Source organism: Aquarana catesbeiana, linkage group LG02, assembly GCF_042186555.1.
Source record: "Aquarana catesbeiana isolate 2022-GZ linkage group LG02, ASM4218655v1, whole genome shotgun sequence".
Taxonomy (NCBI): Eukaryota; Metazoa; Chordata; class Amphibia; order Anura; family Ranidae; genus Aquarana; species Aquarana catesbeiana.
In genome coordinates, this window is record NC_133325.1 from 686949620 (window position 1) to 686962307 (window position 12688).

The window sequence follows — 12688 nt, forward strand, 5'->3', positions numbered from 1 at the left end:
GGCTTTAAATGAAGAAAAAGGTGGACGAGAGCTCTTTTACTGAGGCTGCAAGTCCTGACTCCTGTTCAGAGTCCCTCTCTTTAACAAGGGAATCTATGCACTCCCTACACAAGACCTTTGTCCATGCTTCCCCTAATGTGTCCCTGCAAGAGGCACACCTCCTCTTAGAGCTATGCGTAGACTTAGACTTCTCTGTAGCTTTCTGAAATACATGAAAAGGAAAAAACAAACATTTTGTCACTTTTTTTTTTTTTTTTTTCAAAACAAGGATACAACCCTGGGAGTGCACTAGACCCTCCTTAATATGTGGGGAACTGAGCCTCCCTCCCCTGACCACCCAGGGTATCTGCCCCCCCATGATAGGAACCATACATGGAGGGACAATCCTAGATAAAGAGTACTTTTCCCCAAGGCACTCTTACCTTAGGAAGGCTGGAGGTAGTGTCCGTTGGCTGAGCATCCGCTTCCGACATGACTTGCAGGTGGTTGCTACTACCGAGTCCTACGCTGCCTGTGCGCGTCCCAGACTCGTCTCCAGCCTGTGCCTGGCTTCCCTATCAGCTCCGCGACCCGGAACCGGAAGCCGCGGGTCAAAGGCAAGCATTCGCCCTTCCGCCGGAAATGACGTCGCCCGTCGTCCGGCCCGCCTAGTTCCAAAAAAAAAAGAGCGGTCTGTAAAGCATACAGGAAAGGCGGACGCTTGCCTGCTGCAGTCCTGTAGCCGCGATAGGGAGCCCCCACAGCCTGAAGCCGCGCTCGGCTAGGAAGTGGTGGCAACAGAACGAGGGGTAAGTCCCCCCCATGCACCTAGGAAGCCCCTGTTACCATTACAGGCTCCAAAAAAACAAACAACAGCCACAGTCACCCTGACTGAATGGCCCGGTTCCTTGCACAGTGTCTCCCCACCGGAGGAAACACTAATACTGAGGTCTGGCAGGGGGAAGTGAGAATTTATGGGCTGGCGCAGTGTTTCCTAGAGGAAGAGGAGGAGACTATCTCTCATGGTGGCTGTCCTGAAAGACGAAGGGAGAAAAATAAATAAATCCCAATAAGCATATGATTGGTTTGCGCAAACGTTACTGTCTACAAACTACTGAATATTTTTTTTTTTTTTTTTTTTTTTTTTTACTAGTAATGGTGGAATACTGACCCTGGGTCCCACATTGAATACCATAAATCTTGGACTTTATTTCACCTTCACTTTTACCATATGAACTATTTTTTCACTACATTTTTTATTATGTCTTTGCAACATTTATGAGTACCTAATTGATTTAATATATATCAGTGGATTTGATAATATTGATCTTTATTGGATGCTATTCACCGTTGTTTATTTGATTTATTGATTTATTACTGTTCACAATTTTTATGTCATATGTCCAGCGCTGCACTTTTCATTTTATAACTGGCTGGGAACGGGTTAAAATCAGGGGCGATCAAAGGGTCAACTGTGTGCCTAGGTTGCTTTTACTCACTGTGGGGAGTGCTTTGACTAGGGGGAAGTCAGAGATCTGTGTTCCTACTTAGCAGAAACACAGGATCAATGCCTTCCCTTCTGACAGAACGATAATCTACCTTGTTTATATTGGCAGATTGTTGTTCTGCCTGGGCCTTGAGTAATTGGCAGGTGGCGGCGGACATCGAGTCTGCAGTACCTGTTGCTGGGCTCCTGCTGTGTGTGATCACAGTGGGAGCCCGGAAGTGTCACGTACTAGGTATTTGATCTGGCACAGAGCAGCCGGCACTGCCGCAGCAAAATGTATGTGTGGTCCACAACCATTTAACCACTTCCCGCCCGGCCTATAGCAGAATCACAGCCGGGAGGTGGTTTCGTTATCCTGACTGGACGTCATATGACGTCCAGCAGGATAAGCCGCTGGGCGATCAGTAGTGTGGTGTGTCACTGACACACCGCGACTCTGATCTAGGTAAAGAGCCTCTAACAGAGGCTCTTTACCATGTGATCAGCTGTGACCAATCACAGCCTGTAACCAGAAAATGCCGGTAAATTATTTTCCTCGGTTCGTGCTGACAGGGAGAGCAGATCGGCGGCTCTCCTGTCAGATGGGGGGTCAGCGCATTGATGGCACAGCGCATTGATGATAAGCTCAGCCCCTATCAGAGGTGCCCACCACATCTGCCAATTAGTGTCTATCAGCTGCCAGTGTCCACCAAAGTGTCCTTCACAGATGCCAATCAGTAAAGGCTGTCAGTACCTCATCAGTGCCACCTGTCAGTGCTCGTCATTGCTGCATATCAGTGCCCGTCAATGAAGGAGAAAACAATTTTTTTTTTTTTAACCGCTTCCCGACCGCCTCACGCAGATATACTGCGGCAGAAGGGCACATACAGGCAGATTAATGTACCTGTACGTTGCCCTTTAAGAGGCAGCTTGCGGGCGCGCACCCACCGGGAGCTCCGTGAGTGTGATCGTGGGTCCCACGGACTCAATGTCCACGGGGATACCCGCGATCGTCTCACGGAGAGGAAGAACGGGGAAATGCTGATGTAAACAAGTATTTCCCCATTCTGCCTAATGACACTAATCACAGCTCCCAACACCAGTGATCAGTGTTGTGTCACACATAGCCCCCCCCCCCCACAGTTAGAATCACTCCCTAGGACACACTTAACCCCTACAGCGCCACCTAGTGGTTAACCCCTTCACTGCCAGTCACATTTACACAGTAATCAATGCATTTTTAATCGCACTGATCGCTGTATAAGTGTGAATGGTCCCAAAATAGCACCAAAAGTGTCCGATCTGTCAGGGGGGAAAAAAAAAAAAAAAAAAAAAAAAAAAAGAAATCGCTGATCGCCGCCATTACTAGTAAAAAAAAAAAAAAAAAAAAGAAAAAAAATATTAGTAACAAAAATGCCATAAAACTATCCCCTATTTTGTAGACGCTATAATTTTTGCGCAAACCAATCAATAAACGCTTATTGTGATTTTTTACCAAAAATACGTAGAAGAATATGTATCGGCCTAAACTGAGGAAAAAAAAGTTTTTATTTATATATTTTTGGGGGATATTTATTGTAGCAAAAAGTAAATAATATTGCTTTTTTTTTTTTTCAAAATTGGCGCTTTTTTGTTTATAATGCAAAAAAATAAAAACCGCAGAGGTGATCAAATACCACCAAAAGAAAGCTCTATTTGTGGGGGGGGAAAAAAAGGACGTCAATTTCGTTTGGGAGCAACTTCGGACGACTGCGCAATTGTCAGTTAAAGCGATGCAGTGCCCAATCGCAACAAGTGCTCCGGTCTTTGGCCAGCCAAATGGTCCGGAGCTTAAGTGGTTAACAGAAACGAAGAAAAACTGGCAGTCTTTTTAGCAAAAAATAAAAACCACAGAGGTGATCAAATACCACCAAAAGAAAGCTCTATTTGTGGGAAGATAATGATTAAAAAAATATATATATTTGAGCACAGAGTTGTATGACCGCGCAGTTGTCAAAGTGCAACGGCGCTGAAAGCTGAAAATTGTCCTGGGCAGGAGGGAGGAGGAGGGGGGGGGGGAGTGCCTGGTATTGTGGTAGTGGTAAAAACGCTGAACACAACAGTGTGGATAATTGTTGCCATGCAAAAAGCATTGTGTTCATGGCAAACGTCCACTACAAAATTGTTGATGCAAAAGAAGTATTGCGTTTGCTGCGTAAGGGGGAGTGGTTGGGAGGCAGTAAAAACACATGGCATTTTTTTTTTTTTTAATCACACCCCCCAAAACACAAGTGGAAAGGAGACCTAAAAACGATCAGCTCAGACAAACAATCACCACAATGATGATCACACAGTACAGGTGTTGTGGGCTGGCTCATCATGTGCATGGCTGGGGGGGAGGGGTGACTGCCAGCCCTCCGGCTTCAGTACTGCCATTATTCACTAGTGCAGTCACTGAGGGAGGCAGCAGGCCTGGGATTAGAGTCCATCCACCCCGCACACAGGAATCAGGATAAAAAGTTCTCTCTCTGCTAGCGCTTCCTGGGCCCCTAAAAACTAAGGCACGGGCCCCTAAAAGATGTCATTTGTTTTTTGCAGGGTAGGTGCCCCGGAGAAGCATACCTTCATTACACATACAGTTGCCGGGCCCCTCCTGTTATGCCCGAGGTACCCCCCTTATCAACAGCTCTGCTCGGCGCACTGACAGACACACCTCATGCACTCTCCCGGCCTTTTACCTCACAATATTCCTCACCTCAGCCCTCCGTGCTGCCCAAGCGCCTCCAGTTCAAATGACACTCGCAGATTACGATTGGCTGCGGAAAAGCCAATCATAAGCTGGACCCTTCTCTGCGCTCCACGCCTCCTTACCGATTTACCAATGGTACGGCACGTTAGGCGCTTACGTAATTTCTTCGTCTGAACATTACGTCAGTTGGTGGTGACACGGGGCCATGTGACTTCATGTTGTGACAGTAGGGTTGGTAGATGTGAAAGTGTTATAGTGGTCATTGTTCTATTGATGTACACTCACTGGTCATCGATGTTCTATTGCATGCGGCAATGTGACTGTGACCCCCTTCCAATGATAGAGCAGTGTATGTAGATTGGTAACAGGTATCAGTTTGTATAACTCTGATTATCTGTACTCTGCTTGTAAAGTTTGCCAGTAAAAAAACATCATAGCGCCCTGATTTCGAAGGACTATCTCTCCGACCCTCTTCCCTCCTCATTTGTCCCTCATTTTGATCTGATCTATATAGTTGTATATAAAATGTACTTTTTATCTTTCAAAAAGTGTTTCCCAGTGCTGAATCTTTCATCCAATTTCTAAATTGCTGCATGTGTACATTTTAAAAGCCAGTATAAGGCCCCTTTCACACTGAAGCGCTTGTAAACAGCTTTTCAGGCGCTTTTGAAGAGCTTTCAATGGAGAGGGGAGTTTTTTCACCACCCTGCTAGTGCACTGCCCCAGTGTGAAAGCATTCATTGATTTTAATGACAGAGTTTTCATGAGCTTTTTAGGCACTTTTTTTAGCGTGAAAGTGACTGAAAAGCGCTTCAGTGTGAAAGGGGTCTAAAGGAATAGTAGTGGTAAAAAAAGCCCTTCTGGATTTAACCTTTTTTTGGTTAATTCTCCTTTAAGGGGGTGTGACAGGGGGCATGTCCTATGCCTACATACGTTTGTTAGTAGGTGTCCCTCATTCCCATCTCAAAATGTTGGAAGGTATGAAACATGGTTGTGACACTTCGCTTGGAACTGCGCATATGCTTTTCCAGGATCAGAGCCAGCCATGACCTGATCTGAGTGCCTGCTACCGTGTGTTTGGGCGGCACTGGCACTGGGGAGGTCTGGCCGAGACGGTGCCTAAGCGTGTCGTGTGATGTCATTGTGCAAGGGAGCGGAGCGGACAGAGCCTCTTGTGTGGGTCTGTGAAATGGGAGCAAATCAAGCAGGGGGTGGGACTGTCAGTGCTGTTTGGACTGAAGGGACCATCTGGCATTGATAGAGACTGTCACTGTGACTCGGGAGGGGACATGCCATGTCGGTGAGGTGTCATCACCATCTATATTGCTTCACTCTGCTGTCAGTGTCACTGTGAGAATCAATATCATGTGTGTGTGCCTGCCCGTTTCTTGCCCTCCTGAGTCCTGTCCCTGAGCTAATTACTTACAATAATAAGAAATATGTTTTTTCCCTTAAAGATGAGGTTCAGGTTCCTGCAGACATTTTTTTTTTTAAGTCAGCAGCCATATCGATCAGCATGCTTCAGATGCAGTAGCCGTAGCTGAATTCGTTTTTCCTTTCTCAGGCTTTTTTTTTTCCCTGTCCTACAGTGACAACACTCACTCACTGTTTCTATGGAGGAAATGCGCCTTTAGGACAGGAAGGATTAGGACTACAGGACAGCTCCCTCTCTCCTCATATCAATAATGTGAGGGTTCTGTAGCAAACAGACTGAATTGGGTAGGGCTAATTACATTACTATGTGCTCACTGGATTTCTGGCAGGATCAACAGGTATTTTTTTTTGCACTTAAAGCGGAGTTCTAAAAAAATTTTAGAAGTTTTTTTAGAATTTCAGAAAAATGACTTTTAATATTAGGGCACTTGCCTGTCCTGGAATCCAGCAGTGTCTTCACCCCCAGCTGACTTTTCCATCGGCTCTCAGGTGCTTGTAAGGGAAAGTGCCCTACTGCGCACGGCACTTTGTAAATGGCCCAGCGGCAGGGGAAGGAGGAGGGGGGCCAAACTTCTAGAAGTTCGGGTACCTGTCAACTGTAAGGCTTAAAAATGCCAGTAAAAATTTGTCTGTGCCAGCAAATTTTGGGTGCCGTGTCAGTAAATTTCAATCTGTAAGGTTGGCAACACTGTTTGGTGGTCAGTTTAACCACTTGACCTCCGGAAGATTTACCCCCCCTTCATGACCAGGTCGTTTTTTACGATACAGCACTGCGTTACTTCAACTGACAATTGCACGGTTGTGCGATGCTGTACCCAAATAAAATGTATGTCCTTTTTATCCCACAAATAGAGCTTTCTTTTAGTGGTATTTGATCACCTCTGCGGTTTTTATTTTTTGCATTATAAACAAAAAAAGACCGACATGTTTAAAAAAAAAAAAAAACAACAATATTTTTTACTTTACTTTTATCTATAAAAAAATCAAATTTATTCATCAATTTAGGCAATTTATTCTACTACATATTTTTGGTAAAAAAATAGGATTTTTTTTAACAGCTTACCTGTAAAATCCTTTTCTTTCAATGGACATCACGGGACACAGAGCCACAGTAATTACTGATGGGTTATATAGGGTATCACTATGTGATTGGACACTGGCACACCCTAACCAGGAAGTTCAACCCCCTATATAATCCCTCCCCTTACAGGGATACCTCAGTTTTGTAGCAAAGCAATATAGTGTATTAGTATTAGGGGCGGGACCTCTGTGCCCCGTGATGTCCATTGAAAGAAAATGATTTTACAGGTAAGCTGTTATAAAAAATCCTATTTTCTTTCTTGAACATCACAGGACACAGAGCCACAGTAATAACTGATGGTATGTCCCAGAGCAATGCCACCTGAGGGGGGGAACACAACCAAGTAGGGTGCAATCAGACCTGAGGACCCTGTACCGCTGTCTGCAGCACACTACGCCCAAAGGCGATATCCTCATGCCTTCTCACATCCACCTGATAAAATCTGGTGAATGTATGGACTGAAGACCAGGTTGCAGCCTTGCAGATTTGAGCCATAGAGGCCTGGTGATGCACTGCCCAAGAAGCACCAATAGCCCTTGTGGAATGTGCCTTGATCTGAAACGGAGGAATCTTCTGTTTCAAACCATAAGCTTGAATAATCAATTGTCGAATCCATTTAGAAATGGTAGCTTTTGACGCTGCCTGTCCTTTATTGGGACCCTCTGGCAGCACAAACAAAACATCCGTTTTGCGAATTTGTGCAGTTGCTTCCAGATAGGTCTTGATTGCTCTTACTACATCCAAAGAATGTAGTGACCTTTCTTCCAAAGAACAGGGATCTGAAAAAAAGGAAGGCAGAACAATTTCTTGGTTTAGATGAAAATCTGAAACCACCTTCGGTAAAAAACTAGGATAAGGGCGCAATACCACTCTATCCTTGTGTACAATCAAATAAGGCTCTTTACAGGAAAGAGCTGCTAATTCTGATACTCTTCTAGCAGAAGAAATGGCTACCAGAAAAATTAACTTCCTTGTCAACAAAACCAAAGGAATCTGACATATTGGTTCAAAAGGTTGTTCTGTAAAACAGACAGAACCAAATTCAAGTCCCAGGGGTTTAGAGGCGCCCTAACCGGAGGATTAAGACGCATCACCCCCTGCATAAAGTTTCGGACCAAAGAATGCGAAGCAAGTGGCCGTTGAAACAATACTGATAAGGCCGAGACCTAGCCCTTGATGGTACTCAAGGCCAGCTTCATCTCTAATCCCAATTGTAGAAAATCAAGAATTCTACCTATCACATATTTTCTGGGATGCCAACCCCTGGATTCACACCAGGATACATAAGCTTTCCAGACTCTATAAATCATCCTGGAAGCTGGCTTCCTTGCATTGATCAAGGTAGATATCACAGGACCTGAAAGCCCACGACTTTTCAGAACGTGGGTTTCAATAGCCAAACCGTCAAATTTAGCGTTTGTAAGGCAGGATGGAACACCGGACCTTGAGATAACAGGTCTGGGCGTACCGGTAGGGTCCATGGGGAACCCACCGTCATCCTCACTATTTCTGCATACCAAGTCCTTCTGGGCCAAGCAGGGGCCACCAGAAGTACTGACTTCCTTTCCTGCCTGATCCTGCGAAGGAGTCGTGGCAGTAGCAGAATAGGCGGGAATGCATAAATCAGTGAGAACCGATGCCACGGAATCACCAATGCATCCGTCCCGCATGCAAGAGGATCCTTTGTCCTTGCCACAAATCTGTCTATCTTTTTATTGAATCGGGATGCAAAGAGATCTACATCTGGAACCCCCCATCTTTGGCATATAGCCCAAAAGACGTCGGGATGCAGAGACCATTCCCCTGGGAGTAACTGCTGGCGACTTAAATAGTCCGCCTGCCAGTTCTCTATCCCTGGAATGAAAACTGCTGATATGCATGGCACATGCTTCTCTGCCCAGACTAAGATCTGGTTCACTTCTCTTTGAGCAGCTCGGCTCCTGGTGCCTCCCTGATGATTGACATAAGCCACTGCTGTGGCATTGTCGGACTGGATCCTGACCGGGCAACCCTGTAGCCTGATAGTCCAGGCCTTTAGGGCTAGATATACTGCACGGATCTCCAGAATGTTGATGGGTAAGGTCCTCTCGGTTTTGGACCATACCCCTTGGACCGCAGACTGTTCCAGAACTGCTCCCCAACCCGACAGACTGGCATCTGTTGTTACCACCGTCCAGGTAACTGGTAGAAAGGATTTCCCCTTCTGCAGGTTTTCGGGTATTAGCCTCCAATTTAGGCTCTGACGCACCGCATGAGACAGGTGCATCGGAAAGTCTAATGCCTGAACCTTCTTGTTCCAGGCCGACAGAATACTGTGTTGCAGCAGTCTTGAATGAAAATGAGCATAGGGAACTGCTTCGAATGAAGACACCATCTTCCCTAGCAGCCTCATACAAAGGTGGACAGAAGGACCCTTTTTGGTCCTGACTGCCAGAATCAGCTCCCTTAAAGCAGTGATCTTTGCTTGAGGTAGAAATACTTTCTCCTGGCTTGTATCTATGATCAGACCCAAATACTCCAGTCTTCTTACTGGTTTTAGGAAAGATTTTTCTAGGTTGAGGATCCAACCTAGGTGTTCCAGATACTTGACTGTGGTCCTCAAGTTCCCGTTCAAGGAGGCTACCAACCGGTCTATCAATAGCAGGTCGTCTAGGTATGCTATGACAGCTATACCCTGAGCCCTTAATCTGGCCAGAGGAGGAGCCAAGATCTTTGTGAACACTCGAGGTGCAGTGGCTATCCCAAAAGGCAGAGCCACAAACTAGAAATGGCACCCTCCTATTTCGAAGCACAGAAACTTCTGATGAGCAGGAAAAATGGGCACATGCAGATATGCATCTCTGATGTCTATCGATGCCAGAAATTCTCCTCCCTGCAGGATGGAGACCACTGTCCAAATTGATTCCATGCGGAAGGACTGAATCCTTAGGAATCGATCCAGATGCCTTAAATCCAGAATGGGTCTGACATCCCCATTTGGTTTTTGGACCGTAAAAAGGTTGGAATAGAAGCCCAATCCCTGATCCTTCGTGGGAACCATCATAATGACCTCCTGCGACAAAAGTCACTCTAACGCTAGAAGGAGCGATTGCTTCTTCTCTGGATCTCTGGGGACACTTGATCTGAGGAAACGAGGAGAGGGAAATTCTTGGAACTCCAGCTTGTACCCTAAGGTTACAGTGGAGATTACCCATCTGTCCTGGAAGTTCTCCTGCCAGAGCTTTGAGAACTGTAGCAGTCTTCCCCCCACTCGAGCGAGCGGGGGCGCCCCTTCATAAAGAGGTCTTAGTGTCTTGTCTAGTAGACTTCTTCCCCCAGGACTTCTTTTGTCCCTGGGGCTGACTCTTGTTTCTTGACCCAGACGGAGGAGGACGTCGCGACTGCCTGGAGGCTGATGCCCCTGGTGCTGGGGAAAGAGTCCGTCTGAAAGAGGGACGCTTACTCTTCTTCTTAACAGGTAAGAGAGTGCTTTTCCCACAAGAGATCCTTTTGATATAATTATCCAAGTCCTCTCCAAACAACCTTGCACCAAGAAACTGAAACCCAGCCTGCAGCTTCTTACATGGTGCTTCAGCTGACCAATTTTTCAACCATAAAATTCTTGGTATATGCACCAACCCAAGTGAAAGACGAGAGGTCTGCATGATAGAATCTCTGATGGCGTCAACAACAAAACATAAGGCCGCTGGAAGGTTAGCCAACCCCTGGGCCTGCTGTTCAGGTAGAACTTTGAGGACCTGCTTAACATGGTCTCTTAAGTATTGACAGACTCCAATCGCTGCTACTGCAGGTTGAGCCACTGAACCAGCTAAGGAGAAAACATCCTTCAACAGGGATTCCGTCTTTTTATCCACCGGATCCCTGAGCATCTGAGCATTGTCTACAGGACAAGTCAGACTATTATTTACGGAGGAAATGGCTGCATCAATGGCCGGTATTCCCCACATTTTAATAAACTTTTCTTCCATAGGATAAAGTGTTGAAAACTTTTTCGGCGGAAGAAAACGCTTATCTGGGTGATCCCACTCGGAATAAAGGAGCTTTTCAAGTAAATTATGAACAGGAAAAGCATGTGCTGTTGAGGAGGCTTCAGTGACCCCAAAGAAGAAGAGGGTTCTTTAACTGATTCAGATATGAGCAACTTAAATGTGGACCAATCCAGCAAGGATCTGCACTAAGACTTTCTCCTCTTGGGAAGTCGCAGAGGGTCCTTCTCCACCTGATTCCTCAGAAGAGGAATCATCCATCCCATCCCGATCCTCTGAAAGGGATTCCTCTCCTTTATCCCAGAGCTCCTCTGCCTGAGGGTCTTGGAAAACAGAGGAAGGCCTAGTACGTTTTCTTCCACTGAGTGAAGATGTAATCACGGCCATTAACCTTTCCTCTAATCCATTAATGGTTGAGGAAAAAACCTCCTGTGTAATGTATACAGGGGCTGAAGTGCCAGAAGCAGGTGTAGCCCCTGACCCCAACGGCGCTCCCTGGCTAGCCGTCCCTGGCCCCTCAGGGGGGGGGAATGCTGCAGAAAGGGGGTCCTCAGAACCTGAAGGAGATCCCCTAGAGCCTCTGGTTCTTGGGGTACTTGAACCTCTTCTACCCATAGTGCGAAGCAACAAGGTGGAGGTATCACAAAATGAACACTGACTGCTGAGCGATGTAGTCTGGCAAAAGCCTTGTTACCAAATGCCCAGTCTGGTGTTTCTTTAGTAAATGCTGCCTAGGAGAATGCCTGTGTCCCTCCTTACATGTGACCGTCAGCTCTGTGTCCCTCCAAAGGCTCTGTGCACCTGTAAAGTGTGCATTTAATAGCCTGCAGCCGGCAAATGTGGGAGTCTGAGCACGCTGGATGCTGTGCTGACGCCCTGCCCCCCCCCTATCACCCCCCCCCCCCTCTGTTTTTCAAAAACCCGTGCGCTTCCCGTGCGAGCCGACCCTCCGGGACAAGCATGGAGGGAAGGCTGGGGGTGGAGGAGGAAGGAGAGAGGCCGGCAGTGATGGGTCCTGCACGTGGCAATGGCGGCCGCAGTAATAGTGCGGTGTATAACTGCCTCACAGACCACCTGCGGCCTCCCCCTAGTCTGGGGGGTGATATCCCTGAGGAGAGCCCCCCATCCCATCCTACCTGGAGCCGTCTGGAGGAGCTTGTGCAGTCTGAAAACACTGAGACAGACATCAGCATGAGAAGGTATGTGCTCTTGGCAGCCCCCGGTGGCGACAATAGGCACAGCATGCATTTACTTTAAAGGAGAAATCCTACTAGAATTAAAAATTCTGTGGAATCTCCCTAACCTTATCCAGCCGCAGGGTTCTGTTATACAGACCCAATCTTCACCTCTCATGGTGGGCTCCGTTTGAAAAAACCTTCAGAGGCTGGGGCCCCCTACAGATTGGGGGGATCCACAGTTCTGGGCCTGTAAAGCACCCGGCCAGAAATAAGGATAGAAAACCATTTTCTGATATGCGGGGTCCAGCTCTCTAAAAAGAGGAAGCGTTACAGGTAAAACCTCGTTTCTTCGGACACGAGGACCGGGTACCATCCAATTCGGCCTAGAAAGGACACTTTGAAATGGATCCGGTTCGCCTGGCTTGCCCCAGTATAGGATATAGGATATTCCCTTTGGAGCTCAGCACAGGACATCTTTACACGTCCAACACCTAAGACACTGGTGTAAAAACTGAGGTATCCCTGTAAGGGGAGGGATTATATAGAGGGTTGAACTTCCTGATTAGGGTGTGCCAGTGTCCAATCACCTAGTGATACCTATATAACCCATCAATTATTACTGAGGCTCTGTGTCCCGTGATGTTCGAGAAAGAAATCCCATTAAGCATATATTGATTGGTTTGCGCAAAAGTTAAAAGTTATAGCGGCCACAAACTATGGGATAGATTTACGGAATTTATTTATTTTTTACTAGTAATGGCGGCGATTAGCGACTTATAGCAGGACTGTGATATTGCGGTGGACAAATTGGACACT

The 12688-nt window shown here is 46.6% G+C and overlaps 1 protein-coding gene across 2 annotated transcripts in view; it reads right to left on the reverse strand.

Moving 5' to 3' along the window:
* Nucleotides 1-11883, reverse strand: part of SPAG5 (sperm associated antigen 5) — a 184872-nt gene extending 172989 nt beyond the window's left edge. Inside the window, exon 1 of one of the 2 annotated variants that reach the window (XM_073616771.1) lies at nt 11831-11883. The gene's annotated coding sequence lies outside the window, so the exon portion shown is untranslated. Of the gene's footprint in view, nt 1-4199; nt 4284-11830 lie in introns of those variants that run through there. The other variant, XM_073616770.1, reaches the window with a different exon arrangement.
* Nucleotides 11884-12688: the final 805 nt, after the last annotated feature.